The 13,692-nt window shown below is 44.7% G+C and overlaps 1 protein-coding gene across 2 annotated transcripts in view; it reads right to left on the minus strand.

Moving 5' to 3' along the window:
- The window catches only part of CTDSPL2 (CTD small phosphatase like 2), a 45,583-nt gene extending 39,382 nt beyond the window's left edge, over positions 1 to 6,201 (minus strand). The window contains exon 1 of one of the 2 annotated variants that reach the window (XM_075044722.1): positions 5,904 to 6,201. The gene's annotated coding sequence lies outside the window, so the exon portion shown is untranslated. Of the gene's footprint in view, positions 1 to 4,665; positions 4,847 to 5,903 lie in introns of those variants that run through there. The other variant, XM_075044721.1, reaches the window with a different exon arrangement.
- Positions 6,202 to 13,692: the final 7,491 nt, after the last annotated feature.

The raw sequence follows: 13,692 nt of genomic DNA on the forward strand, positions 1-13,692 counted from the left end.
TTGGCCATGAACAGTAGGACATATTTTTTAGTATTGTGCTACTTTAAGTAAGTACACATAGCTTATTTTCCAGATGCTGTGGAGTTAACAGCTCCTTTTAGCTAAACTTATTTTCATGATAATGTTATACTTAAAGTTACACTGCTACAATAAATATTATTAATTCAAAACCAGAAGTGTTTTATGCCTTCTAACTAGATTCCTCACCCAACAAAAAGAAATTCTGAAGTCAGACAGGCGTTGGGACTGTTAGGGATAACTTCAATTTCCATCATCTCTTTTACATGCAACTCTGGCATCCATGTCACTTAATGGACAGAGGATCCTCATTAGATCTAATGCAACAGATAGGCGGCTTCCTAAATGTTGGCTTTAGGGTTATTTTTAGCTAGATGCATAGAAATCTGATTGATGGGGCTGGACTCTCATAAAACTTTCCCCACAGGGAGCTGTATTTTTTATGTCACAATACAGCAGAGATCAATGCAGCTGCTGAGTTAATCCTGTCCACCAGCGGCTGCACATTTCCTTCCCCTTGGCTTGTCCACAGATTTCAGTATTACTGTAAATACTAACCCATCAGATAGGGAAACTGAGGCAACAAAGGATGTACGCCAGATCACACATCTGACAGTGTTGGCTAAGGTGAAAATACACCTCAGGCTGATACTCAACTCATTATTTTCTTATACCAGACTGTCCTGACAAGTGTTTTCCTTGGATCACGAGGTATGATGAAATACCTTCTTATTTTCTGTAGTTAAGAGGACCTTAATCAAAGTAATTACTGAAACTGATCTGATTGGGAAGTAATCTATTTAGAAAAAGTTAAGACTGCCAACTGGGAAGCTACCATCCAACCTCTGAAACTGATTGCTTTAGATGTGGATGATTTCACAGTTAATTTTTCAAGTGCTATTGAAAATGTCTTCACCTGTGAATGTAAAATATTTATTTTTCTAAAATACTAAATAATGGCCATCTAGGCAACTCAACATGTAAACAACATGTTATACTGGCTTTCAAGTATCTTGGTGTATCTGAGTTTCTCCTCCAAGCAATCAGAAGAGATACACTGCATTGCAACTAACACTGCACTTCAGCAAATTAATCTATGTTTAAAGTACTCTATAGGGCCTGACACTGTCAAAATCCCTGCCTGAGATAGCTACTCTTTTTAAACAAGCTTGTAAAGAGCTTACTGTTCCCTTACAGGATCAGAGCAGCATGATTCAATTTAAAGAGTCTGCCCCCTAAAAATTGTAATCCATTATGAATTTGATTAATCAGCTATGCACTTCTGGTGCATATTTGTATTTTTTGAAGACATAACTGGGATGTATAAACATCAAATGAATTTTTCATATACAATAGACGAAAAAACAACCTTCCACTTAAAATTTACAGGAGATTGGTGCCAATAGTTTAGTGGTAATGTAAGCTGCCAGCAAATGAAAGAATTTCATTCAGACTTAGTCCTTTACTTTCTGGGCTAATAAAAGTAAGAACCATCATATCTGATCTACTCACAGTAATGAATCAGAAAGGCACTCATCTGAGAGCAATGCTCCTGAGAAAGTATGGAATAAGGATGCAGTCACAGGGGGAGTGGAGGGACACACACACACCAGCCTTTAAATCTGGGATAATCCTAATAGTCCTATGCTGACATTATCAAAGTCCAAAAACTATCATACACAGGAACTGGCTCCGCTAGGGAGACCAGGCTGAAAACACATGGATAGGGAAGAACTTGTATAGGGTTCGAACAGGGAAAAGCTGCAAACCCATAAACTGGAAAAGGCAATTTTAGAGTTATACAATTACACTGGCTTCAGCTGTGATCTTGAAATTTTGACGATGAAGTTCTAGAACTTCCAGTTATTCCTTCAAATGGGCAAGAAGTATCAAACTTCTGTCAGAGTACAAGTATGTCTAGAAATGCACATTAATTTTAGCTTTCTGCCAAATTCCAGTCCTACTTGATACATCCTGCTCTTACAAACTCACAGAATGGTTGAGGTTGGAAGGGAACTCTGGAGGTCATCTTGTCTAACCCCCTGCTCAAGCTTTTCTTGCAAGGTCTTGCCAAAATAGTTCAGTTTGACTTTCAGTATTGGTTCTTACAAAAATGTGCAAGTACTCCAAGTTACTACTCCACTTACACCTATGAAAAAGTTTCTTCCATGGAAATGAAATATCTGCATAGAAAACTGTCAGAAGAGAAAATGGGATTCTTAAAGTCTTCTGCAAACACTATTTTTGTTGGTGTCAACCTCAGCAGCATTACAAGTGATCAAAGAAAATAAAAGCCAATACAGTATGGAAAAACTTTGTAAGATGAAGACTAAGTTTCCTTTTGAATTCAGTAGCCTTTTTTTTTTTTTAACAGCTTAATGCTATTCAGCCTGCTATAATGTCACATCAGTGTGCTGGGGAATCAACACAGTGGAAGGAAGTTATCAACACTTGCGGTGGAAGTCTGAAGATGGAAAATTACCTTTAAATTATGAAAATGCATGTACAGCTCCAGCATATGTGGAAAGTTTACATCCTTAGAAAAATGATCTAACTGTGCTATTAAATCTCTGGGACAGACTGACAAGAGAATTTTTTCTTTAATGAAAGAACTTTCTCAGATGAAACAGAAATGTCAGCTTTAGTGTATACTCCACTGACTGGAAGGGGATCAAGTCTTAACTAAGTTCTACACAATGTTTTCAGAGGAAAAGTGGAGAATGTTTTATGGAATTTAAGTCTGGATTTGGCTTGCATCCTAGAACATATATCTTGTTATGAAAACTGCTGAAACACTTTTAAGTGGGCAAGCCACAAGTGTCCTTGGAGCTATCCAGTCAACTGGAAGTCACACAGGCAAAACCTCCTAAAGTAGAAAAGCTTGAAATTGGAAGGGGAGGGGGTGAGGGAGGGGCAAATAATCTTGGAATCATATCTGTTACATAGAACTGTTCGCTTGTGCCTACAGCATGAAGTAGTTACAACTTGTTTTCTGCTATTGTCACAGATCCAATATGTTACTCTAGCTAAATCATAATCTCTTCCTGCCTCAGTTCATCCATGTGTAAACCTGGTTCACTAACTCGTACCTTAATGTGTCATGGGGCTTAATTAATAACACTTAGGTCTTTTAAGCCCTCTACAAACATTAACTACTTCTTGTAACAACTCTCTGAGGTATTATTATCCCCATTTTACTGATGGAGAAATGGCAAAAGAGGTTGTGACTTGCCCAAGGCAACAAATTAATAGTTATACTTACAGATCTTCTTCATGGACTACTGTATTGTAACAGTGGAAACTTATCAAGAAAGGCAAAGTCAATAACTACAGTCTCAAAATTACTTTTAAAAAAAGTGCACCATAAGCAACTGGAAGACTATGAAAAACCCCTACTAGAAACAATAGACTTGGGATCAGAACAAGTGCTACAATCGTCATCGCAGAGAAAGAAATATCCCAGGCAGACCTAGGCTAGAGCTCACCAAAACAGTCACAAAGAAACAGTAAGACTTGCCCTCTCATGTGCTCCTAAGTACCATAAAATTGAGCAACAGGCTTGTACAGTACTCCTCAGTAACACAGAAGTGAGCAGATAATCAATGTGGCATGCAGCATGCTAATATCTCATGCCGCGTTCCCAGTATTGACGGGGAATGCCAATAACGGGTTTAGATGACGGTGGTCCTGCGCGCTACCGGCCGGTACATCGCGGCTGCCTTTCCCCCCCCCCTCTCTCCCCGCCCTCACAAGTGACAGCAGACAAAGTTGGTGTTATTCCCCTCTACCCAGCCGCGCTGACATCCTTCGCAGCAGCCTTTCGCCGCCCGGGATCCCTGCCCGGGCAGCCTGCGGCGTCGCGCCGGTGCCCGGTATCCGCCGGGGAAGCAGCCGGGCGGCAGACCCCCGCCGTTTCGACACCACCCCCCCCACCCCCCCGGAGCCGGTGACAGGCACGTCCAGCGCTGCCGCCCCGGCGCGGCGACAACAACAGCCAGCAACAGGCGCGTCCTGCGCTCTCGCCCCGCGGGAACCAGCGCCGGGCATGGCCCGCCCGTGTGTAACAGGGGCCGGGATGCAGCCCGCAGAGCTACGCCCCCTGAGCCAGCCCGGTCCGGGACGCGCCCCCGCTGCCCGCCGCCGCCGCCGCACCAACCCCCCCCCCCCTCCCCGGCGCACGCAGCGCAGCCCCCGCGGCGCCCACCGCCGCCCGGGGCGCGGGACGGGACGGGACGGGGCGGGCGGGACGGGGGGCGCCCGGGCGGAGGAGACTCACCACAGGCCTCGGCCTAGAGGGGGAGGCGGAGGACGGGGGGGGGGGGGGGGTGTCAGTGCGGGGGTGACAGCCCCGCCGCCCGCTCCTCCGGGGGCAGGGGGCTGGCCCGGGAGGGCTGCGCCCCCGCTCCGGCGCGGCCGGGGCTGGCTGGCCTCCGCGGCCGGCGAGGGGAGGTGAGCGGGGAGGGACGGGGTGTCTCCGCACGCAGCGGGGCGCGCAGCCCGGCGGGCGGGGACGCGGGGCGCAGGGGCCCGCCGCGGGGCAGGCCCTGAGGGGAGGCTCCCGCCGGTCACTCCGAAGCGGCCACCCCCTGCCTTCCCACCTGATCCCGGGCTGGGACCCCGCGCTGGCTGAGCCGCCGCGTCAGTTACCTGCGGGTACGGGGTGCCGGGGAGGCGGGCCCCCGGTGTCCGGGTCCCCCGGCGGCCGGCCGGGCCGGGCCGGGCCGGGCGGGCGCCGCTGTGTTTACACCGCCGCCGGGGCTCCGCGCTCCGCAGCCGCTCAGCAGCCAGTCGCCATTTCCCGCCTACCGACCTGCTACACCGCACGGAGGGACCCGGATGGGGAGAGGGGCCGCCGCGCAGGCGCAGCCCGGCCGGGGGAGGGGGGCCTGGGGACGGCGGCGCCGGGGCAGGCCGGGAAGGAGGGAAGCCGGGGCCTGGCGCGGGGAGCGGCGCCCCGAGGCGGCGGGCCCGGCGGGCGAGCGGAGATCGAAGGGCCGCCGCGCAGCGGGGGTGCAGGGAGAGGGCCCGGCCGCCTCTTCCCCGGGCCGGCAGCCGCCGCCAAGGGCGAGAGGCTGCGCCTCAGGCGCCGGGGCCGAGGGTGCCTCACGCAGGAGGAGGCAGCGGCCGCCTCGCTCTCTTGGAGCCGAGCCGGGCCGGGCCGCCCTGAGGTGAGGCCAGGCGAGGCGACGGGCGAGCTGTGAGGAGAAGGGCGGGGGGCGCGCGCGAGCGGTGCGGGGTCCCGCCGAGCGCTGAGGGGGGAGGGGGGCGGCCGAGGTCCCGCCGCGCCCAGAGGGGAGGGGGGAACCCGCCGTTGGCGGCTCTGACGGAGGAATGCGTGGCTGCAGGAGCGCTCGCTCCGGGGCCGGGCCGGGCGGCCTTCCCGGGGCGCGGCGGGCTGGGGAGTCCCGGGACCCGCCGGTAGCGAGCCTGAGGGCGGGGGGGGGCTCGGTTCCCCGCACCCCCCCACCCCCGCCTCGTCCCCGGAGGAGGAGGCGGGCGCGCCGGGGAAGACCTCAGCCGCCGCGGCCGGCAAGGAGTGTTTCCCGGCGGAGAAGCGGTGCGGTTGCGGACGGGAGTAGCGTTTTCCTGCGCTCCCCGGGGAGGGATGGCCGCGGCCGGCGCTGCGGTTCGGAGGGACGGCAGCCGAACACGCCGAGCTGCCGCGCCCCGGGGGTGCTCCGGCCGCCGCCGGTCCTCGCCGCCGGTCGGTCGCCGCTCCGCTCCGGCCGCCCCCTCCCCTGTGCCCGGGTGGCCCGGGTTCCCCTCTGGCAGGCTGAAAACGTCCCCCTCGGCTGGTCAGTCCGGCCGGTTAGAGGAGGCCGCCGGCTCCCCGCCCGCGGGGGAAGCGGCGTGGCGGTGCGCCCGATTCTGCCCTCTCGCCTCACCTGCCGTGTTGTGGATTGCTCGGCTTCTGCATGTAGCTTTACCTTCTTTTGCAAAGCGTAGGGCAGTGCTAGTTTTGTGGTTTGAGTTGCTGGTTTAAGACGCCTGTGGAGTCCAGTGTGAAGCTTTATTTTCACTTTCTCCTTTGTTTTTTTTGTTGTTGTTTTTTGTTGTTTTTTTTTTTAAGGGAGCCTTTTTCGGTGTGAAATGTTGAGGATGCTGCATGCGTTCATGTTTGAATGACTTAATGAAGCGACTTGACCATCTCATGCAGTAAAGTACAAGAGAATGTAGCGAGGTTAGATTTGTAATTTGAATTCTGCTGAACTTGTATATCTAATTTTTATTTCTGCTGGTGATCACTTTTATCCAACAAGCTTTTTAAACAGAAATCATCACTTCTCAGGTTAACATGTGTTATGACACTAGGATAACTTCTCAAGGTATTGCCCAAAATGGAATGTTCTAATTTAGCAGTAGGCAGAAACCCACACAGGTATTGTGTTTTCTTTTTCTGGTACCTGTTGACTCCCTTCTTAGCTTTTAAACCTGGATCATATTATAAAAGTCCCAGCTCTCTAGTCACTTAAAATATTTATTGGCTTGTTAAACTGAACTACATCTGCTGCTGTGAAGCCAAGATTTGTTTTAGAATTCTATCACAGGACTCTAGTATTCTTTAGCAGAAGACATAAAGCTAATTTTGCCATAGTTTCTTAAGAAAATAGGTAACAAAAAGGCAGTGGAAACAGTGCAGTCCTCATTCAGAACAGGTAGTCTTATTCCTTTAAAGCATTAAAGTATTTCTAAACACACTCATTAACCATAGAACTTGAATTTTTTTTGTATGATCAGCTGTGAAAAAGGTTGGCTTGGACATGTTAAAACTTAATTAAGATTGTTTGTCAGTCCATTAAGAGGAACTAGTATGGCAAGATAGCTTTGTGATGTCTCATAGTACAAGCCCAAAAGGACATTCCCTGATACTTAGAAAGTGGGAGTTTTGAAAAATGGTAGGTGGAAATACTTTTTCAAACCATGTAATTAGAATGAAACTAGCTGCCGGAGGAAATCATTCAGCAAGATTCAAAGCAAGCAGATATTTGTATGAATAACAAAATGGCCTAGTGCATTTATAACGAAAGCCAAAAAAACATTTAGAAAAGAGATTAAAGCATATGACTCAGGGTTCAAACTAATCTTTATAAGAATAAGAACTGTACTTTTCTGCATTACAGAATATTAAAATATGTCTGCCACAGTGGTCTTGTGCTCTCCTCGAGTTACCTGGTTCTGAGCTGTGTCAGGGAGAGGGTATTGGACCAGCAGGATTGCGAGCTTTGCCACATGTCAGGTGGGAGTATGTAAAACCATACTGCTAATTTGACGTTGCTGTGAAGGCAAAAGTTCAAAGGTCCACCTGCTGTAACCTGTTCCCCACATTATAATGTATACCATGAAAAGAGCATCAGCTCTACGTGTGTGTGAAATGGAAAAATGCTGAATAATGCCTTGTCTGCCTGCATACACATGAAGCATTAGAAGCTTTGAATGTGTATTCGGCTCAAAGAAGAGGCTCGTTTATTGGCAGCAGTGGGTTTTTCCCCTGACAGTGGATTTCAGGCACTCTGTCAGACTGAGATACTCTAGGTGCATGTTTTCTTCACTTTACAGAGAAACTGACGGAAAAAAAAAAGTGTAGTTGCCAGAATGTTGCACGTTCTTGAAATGGTATACTCTGAATGTTCATCTGAAAGGCCATTCTTTTTATTTTATGATTTCTTCTCAACTCTTTTGAAGTCTTGCTGATCCATTAGCTTTGTGTTTATATGCTCATTTAAAATGACATGCTTTGGAGTGACTTCCCTGTTTGTTGTAGAGATTAAGTATTGGTGAGTCCACCAGTTTCCCTTGATAAGCTGTTTCAAATATCTGCAGTTAGGGGCTGTATTTCGTTTCAGGTTTGAGTTTAACTTCCAGCTATTGCCTCTAGCGCTTCTCAGCAAGATTCAAATGTCATGCACTGCTGGAGTTCCTCTTCCATGTGTTGGGACCCATGTGCAGGGATCAGGTCATCCCTCAGAATTCTGTTTCATAAGCTAAAATCCTAAATCTTGCCTTGTGGGCTTTACTTTTTCAGGGGGAAAGGGTTTAATTCCCTGGATAACTGGGGCAGGGGGGGCGGTGGTGTTTTCCTTTAGGTTCTCTCTAGTATTTCAGCATCCCTCTTGCAGATACTACTTGGTACTCTGAGCACAGCAGTTCAATCTAGTTTATTTTGCCAAAGTGAAAACAACTGTGACATGACTGAGAGATAGTTGTTGTATAAACAAAACAACTCTTGTTTGGGTTTATATTTTTAAAATTACTTATATCCAGTATTTGTTGTTTCTTTTGCTTGTCTGAAGGGAATAAATTTTGTTTAATAGGTAAATAGAACCATGCACTTCATTTAAATGAGAAGCAGCTACCCAGCTATGCTTGCTCCTTCATGCCTAGACGTCTGTGATCCAATCTGTCTGTCCAGGAACAGCTATAGACTTGCTGTTCTCGCTGCTGACACTTCAGCTGACAGGAATCAGAATTCATATGGTACTGTATCCCCCTCCAGAAACAAAGGCGAGCACAAATTTCGATGAACCTTTATGTATGTTTGATCTAGCACAGTGCATCATTGAAGATTGTCATGAAACAATCCTCTGGGGATAGAAATACACATCCACAAGTGGTCAAGTCCAGTTTTAGGAAGTTAAACCATGGAGTATCCATACTAGCGATCCCATTGTGGCTACATGGGGAGAGTTTGATATAGGTTGAGGAATTAAGAGTATTATGGTTTCTATATTGGCATGAAGTTCTTGCATAAATATCGTTAGTCTGTTTCTGGCTGGCTTGAAAATTCCACTGTATTCTCATAAAAAGGTATATATACCCCCAATTGGTTTTGGTTTTCTATTTTGCTTAAACCAGTGCTGTACTAGAGCAGTACAGTCTCCTTAATCCTGGAGTCTGCTGGAAAGCCCTAGCTAGTGCAGAACACTGTGCTGTTTCTCCACAGTGACATAAAGCAGCCAATCTCACATTTTCTTGTGTATTGCAGCAAGATTTTTGATCCTAGTAAATATTCTGGTCTTTCTCCTCAAAGAAGGGTCCCAGGTTACTTAAAGTTTAACTTGAAGTTACATACTTGGGTCCCAGGTTACTAAAGTCTCGTATATATCCTGGAATAAGGATTGCAATTGTCAGCTAGACTTATGGCATGCTGAAATTCTCCATGGTATGGATAAAGTAGAAAGTTGTCAGATACAGAATTTCTTCAGAGGCTGGTGTTGAACAGTGAAATGGATTCTGCTGAGAACTCGGGACCTCAAAAACCTTGCTTCAAGTAAAAGAGCGGTTTTTGATCCAGCTTTTCTCCAATATGCAAACACAATAGTGGTATTAAATATATTTATATAGAAGAAAACCTTTTGTACGCTCCATTACATACATTTCTTTGCCTTGGGAACATGTGAGAACATTTTGACAGCCGTTAATCAGTTTTGTTGACTCACTGTTTTGAGGATGTGCAACCGATGTTGATAATGCACACCATTTTTTGAGCAAGCTTAATAATGGACTGCTTGTACTAACAATTTTATTGTAGCTACCTGAAAAACACAGTTTTAGAGTAATAAAATGGCATGAGTTCAACTAAAATTTGGGCTTTTCTTGGGGCATATGGAAATTGAAGAAACAGTTTTTTATGCTTTGTTGGGGTATGTGCAAGTATGTAAATTCTTTAGTTGCTGTAAGATACTCAGGAAAGAGTGAACTTGTAGAGTGGGCGAGTTCTCCTCGTACCACCGGTACCTACCACACATGGTATTTGTTCAGGCAAATCCATGAGAGTTTGAAGTGAGCAGTAAATTGTTATGTGTGCAGAAAAGTGCTTAGTTAGTGGATGTACTGTAAAGTGACAGATGAAGACCTGGCTCCTCTTCCTCTCTTAGTATAGGTTTGGCCTCTGGCAGGTCCTATATTGAATTGGGGGTGTGGGGAGATTTAATGTAGCATTTTATAACTGAATTTTCAAAAATTGTTTATGCAGAGGGTCTACTGCATGTGTTAATGTTAAACTGAAGCAGAAGAGCATGACGACATGTGTAAAGTCTAGTCAACCTTGTGTATTTTCTAGGCAAATCATGCTGTGATTCACCGAAAACACTTAATGTTCTATTGCAAAATACTTGCTTACAAGAGATCTTTTGTTCTGCAGGCTTTGGATTTTTCACTGTTTATGATTTTGTCTATATGAAAATGTAAAATGATAACATTTAATAAAATATATACACCATTAGTTGTTTAGTATCTGTTTTCATCTTGTTGCTTTAGTCTTGAAAGTATTTTAAGCAGAATGTTCTTTGCAGCTATTAAGGCTCTGAAAAATGTGGTTATTTTTAATTTGTTTCATATAGGGCCATTTTTTACTTTTTGGTGAGATACTACCCATCAGTTTGTTTGGTTTTCCTAATGTTTAAACTAAAATAGGCTTTTGTGGGATCCATGTAACTTTGAGAAAGCTTTGGCAAAGCCTGTTAACTGAAAACCTACAAAAGTGGACAGTTGGGACTAACTAGAATAAATCTAGTTATTTCTTTGACTGTTCATTGCAGGTGCCTGCATTTCTCATACTTGCTGAAATCATCCTTCAGTCTTGGCAGCAAAGTCTTCCGCTTACTGTTAATTGTTTTCCTTGTGTTCGTTACAGAGGTGCTTGGAATTTAAGTAGTCATGGCTATGCTGAGGTTTTTCCCACTAAGCAGGGTAAACACCCCTCTAATTTCACACTTACTAGGTTTGAAGACTGAATCAAATCATCTTAGGAAAATTTAGTCGTCTCCTCTCCATCACTTTTTTGGGGGGAGAGAGAGAGAAAGGAACATTGAAGCAAGGAGGAGGGGACGGAGGAGAATAACAGTGGCACAGAGAACATTAAGTGAATTCTGGTTGGGGTTGTTTTTTCCCTCCTCAACAAGCTAAATTTTTACCAGCTTCAAATGTCATGTATGTCTCTGAGGTATCAGGGAGTACTCATATTTTAAACTGAAACAAAGATTTATTCTCTCATTTTTAACAACCTAATTGATTTGAGCTGTCTGTAATGGAGTAACAGTTGCATAAGCTTTGAAAGTTCATATCCCATTTGTATGCTAATGTCTCTTCAAGTCGGATTTCTCTTCGGGGCTGGGCATAAAAACAAAGTACTGCAATCACTTGCTGATCAAAAATGACTTAGTAATATGTATTTTCTCAGTTTAACCTTGGGCAGAATATTTTTGGCATCGCAGCGTTCATTTACATGGACTTGTGAATGCTTTTAAACTACAGCCTTTTGTAATTGGGGTTTTAAAAGTTTGGTTATTTATGCAAAGTGTATAGGTGGTTTGTTCTCTTGTAATTTTGCATTTGGAATCTTTAGGAAATGGGACAATTGGAAGAATTTTCTTGGCCTTTGATATGGTATCAGCTGTCGGTATCTGAGGAATACAGTATTTTCCTAAACTTCCTCACACAGTTGTTATATGTTGATTAGTTTATATCTGTACTGTGCTTTGAAGCTGTAAAGTGTTTATTCTTTAATTAACAAATTAGTAGAGATCACCGTGTTTAAATGGATGCAGATAATTCACAATACATTCAAAGCAATTCATGCAATAACCCTGCTGCCACAGTCTGTATTACATTTTTAATTACCCCATTATTCTACTGGATGCCAAAATCTGGGGTTTGCCTCTTGTCCCTAAAGAAGGAAGACATTCACATGTCTGCCATTTGGCCAGCTGTCCTCATACCTTTACACCAAGTACTACCTGTAACAGTCATTTACTGTATTTAACCCACACAGCTTTTCAGTTCTAGTAAGTTTTGGAGACAGGTAATGGAATTATCGCCAGCATTTCTGAACACAGGTTTCACCCACCCTAAAACTTCTTGGTTGACATCAGACCAACTTCAGACAGCACGGAGATGCAGTAGGTGCTTACGCTGCTTACAGGGACCTGGCAGTCACAGCGGTAGTTACTGTACTTGGCTTTTGAAATGGCACAAGAGGGAAGTAGAAGAGGGTCGAATTACATGGAAAACTTCCAAATACGTGCAGAACAGAAATAGTTCTTGTGCCTCCTTTTTTGAAGGATGTATGCATTTCTTTGATGGAAATTGGTTTGCTGGATGCCCTTACTAAGGATATTGTAAATTGGGCCCAACAAAATGATCTTACTAAAGCAAGACCTGAACGGGTTCAATCCTTCATGTTGCCAGATTGATCCTGCCTTGCTTCAGGCAGTTAGCCTAGATGGCTAAATCGGGAGCCCCTCACTCCTGTATTCCATGGAAAAGAGGAGGGAGAGTTGAATCTCTATTTGGAGGAGCCTGTTCCTTCCCATAAACCATAATAACAAACCCAGAACAATTGGACATTTCACAAATTATCCTTCCTAAGTGCCTAAAGTTGAGTAGTATGAATCAAAGCCTTTCTACCTGAAATCAGCTTAGTGCTGCTAAGAGTTACTGCTTGTGTGTCTGTCTTCTGTTCTCCAAATAACTAGGTTTCCATTTTATTATATCTTTCAGTATGATTTGGATTCGTAGATTGAAAAACTAAGTGTAAGGAATGAAACAGAATAAAGTATTTGGGTTACCCCTTAATAAAACTTTTGCAATATGATGATGTATTGCAAAATGATGTGGATAATTCAGACTACGTGTGTAGTCACTGCTAGCCCTGACAGTGATTCAGATGTCGTGGCAGTCACTTAGAAAAGTACAAATACAAAAGGAAAATGTATCATGTTAGGATGTTCCTTATGTTTTAAAAACAGGTTTTTTAGATACTCAAAAAAGTGAGAATCTTTATGTGAGCATCCTTCCTGTGTACTTATACACTCCCATTTAGAGCTGTGATTTCCACATTTGAAAAAATGTCTGTCAGACACAGCCCAAGATAATTTGTTCTCTCTTGTCCAATTTCCTAAGTTTTTCTGTGAAGATTATTAACAGATGAAATTCTGCATGCTCAGGAATAATCCCTCTCTTACCCTTGCATACAGAGCTACATACCTAGACAACATGCCAGAAAGAGTTAAGAATGCATAGCTTACAAAGCAAGAAGCATAACACTTTTCTGTTATAATAATTAATGTCAACAACCGTGGTTCTTAACACTTAAATGGGATCAAAAATGTTGTATCATATGCTGTTTAATGTTTTCATAAAACACCAGTTTCTGTACGTTTAGCCAGATAAGATTTCCAAGCTTTACTTTTTTAAAAGCTATTTTAATTTTTATCCCTAAGGTTTCTGTCTTGCTTAAAGACACTTGCATTGGATGAGCACAACAAAGAGGGAACAGTTAATTATGCTGCTGGGAGTTCTGGCTTAGGTCAAGGGCCGAGTTTGGTGTGCTTTAGCCATGCTGTCCTCTGGCAGGGGAAAAGCTAATTTAAGGGGTGGGGGAGGGTGGTAAAGAATTGTAGGCAGACGGAAAAATCAAGGTTTATTGGCAAAGGTCCTTTTTACTCCAAATGTCCTGTTTTCTTCAACCTTGTAAAAATTAAATGTTTTTCATTTTTCAAAATATATGATGTCTCTAAGAAAGAACGAAGTTGTTGGCCACCAGTGTCTCACAAGTTCATGCAGGTTGCTCAGATGTAGATTGGGTAAAAACAGAAGAGAGTAAATAGATTTTCATGTTGCTTTTGAATAGTGCTTTCTCTGTTTCCCTTTAATCTCAAGTCAGTAGGAAGCCCA

The sequence above is a fragment of the Buteo buteo genome, chromosome 13 (genome assembly GCF_964188355.1).
Source record: "Buteo buteo chromosome 13, bButBut1.hap1.1, whole genome shotgun sequence".
Taxonomy (NCBI): domain Eukaryota; kingdom Metazoa; phylum Chordata; class Aves; order Accipitriformes; family Accipitridae; genus Buteo; species Buteo buteo.